We start from the raw sequence: 1,522 nt of genomic DNA, 5'->3' as shown, positions 1-1,522 counted from the left end.
AGTCGAATATATTCGCTGCGAATTTAACTTATAAAAGGGTGTTTCTAGGCTTCAGAGAGACTTTATATTAGTGCAGAACACTGTACCTTTAGATTAAATGCCCTTGGAGTCTGCTGGGGAAGAGAAATAATACTGACAGTCAGTATGACATGCAGATGAGTGCCGTCGATCTTAGAATCACCACACACTTCACTCATTTGGGCAGTCACGGGGCCAAAACCAGAGTGTGGAGCCACAGTGTGGCGGTGGAGGCAGCAGCAATGGGAGGCCATACAGCACCCTATGACAAAAATGGAAACCACCAGCAGTGTGAGGAGACCTGAAAGTGGCACATGGCAGAGTGTGGCGATGGAGACAGCAGCAATGGGAGGCCGTACAGGGACCCATGACACACTCTGGACCTGGCAGCAGCATGAGGAGGCGGTACAGGGGCCCATGACAGATTACGGGCCTGGCAGCAGCATGAGGAGTTGGTACGGGGGCCCATGGCAGATTACGGGCCTGGCAGCAGCAATGGGAGGCCGTACAGGGACCCATGACACACTCTGGACCTGGCAGCAGCATGAGGAGGTGGTACAGGGGCGCATGACAGATTACGAGCCTGGCAGCAGCAACTTGGACAGGAGGACGTTCAGCTTCTGCACCGTCGGGTGCGTGCTCGCAAACTGTTGTCTCTTGGAAACGGATTCCAAGAAAGACTGCTGACGGAATCCGTGAAGAGGAGTAGCAGGAGAAGGAGCATCTGAACGAGCGGAATATGCCAACAAGCGACAACAGGGGCCCATGACAGATTACGGGCCTGGCAGAAGCATGAGGAGTTGGTACGGGGGCCCATGGCAGATTAGGGGCCTGGCAGCAGCTATGGGAGGCCCGTAATCTGCCAGCACCCTATGACAAAAAATGGAACCCACCAGCAGTGTGAGGAGACCTGAAAGTGGCACATGTTTGGGGCATGATTCATGGCGGATTTAGTCAGTTGTGTCAGGAACTGGTGGTTTGAAATCCAGACTAATCCACGCCTGATTCATTTTCACAAACGTGAGTCTCTCCACACTTTGGGTGGACAGTCGTGTCCTTCGCGGAGTTGCAATACCTCCTGCCGCACTAAACACGCGCTCCGATGCCACGCTACTGGCCGGGCATGACAGCCTTTCAAGGGCAAATTCAGCTAGTTGGGGCCAAAGGTCAAGTTTCGTTGCCCAGTAGTCAAGGGGATTGTCTACCTCGGTTGGCAGGGTGCTGTCCAAGTAGGCCTAAGCCTGTTGTTTGAGATCCTGCTCCAGGTCCACCTGATGCTGCTGCTGCTGCTGCTGCTGCGGCTGGTTAGTAGTTTCCTCACTGCGCTGGTGAAGAAAGCTACTCATCATCGACTGCAGACTGAGGCAGCTGCTGCTGGTGGAGCTGCCACTGCTCCTACCACCCCACCCCTCCCCTGCTGCCATGGCAGCGGAACGCGAGCGCACAGGGCCCACAGTGTCTGAGGATGGACGATGGCACAGACAGGCAGAGACCAGCTGACTAC

The sequence above is a fragment of the Staurois parvus genome, unplaced genomic scaffold (assembly GCF_062004578.1).
Source record: "Staurois parvus isolate SC_StPar_1 unplaced genomic scaffold, SC_StPar_1.0 ptg000470l, whole genome shotgun sequence".
Lineage (NCBI taxonomy): Eukaryota > Metazoa > Chordata > Amphibia > Anura > Ranidae > Staurois > Staurois parvus.
The sequence above is the reverse complement of the archived record's forward strand: the minus strand, read 5'-3'. Positions refer to the sequence as shown.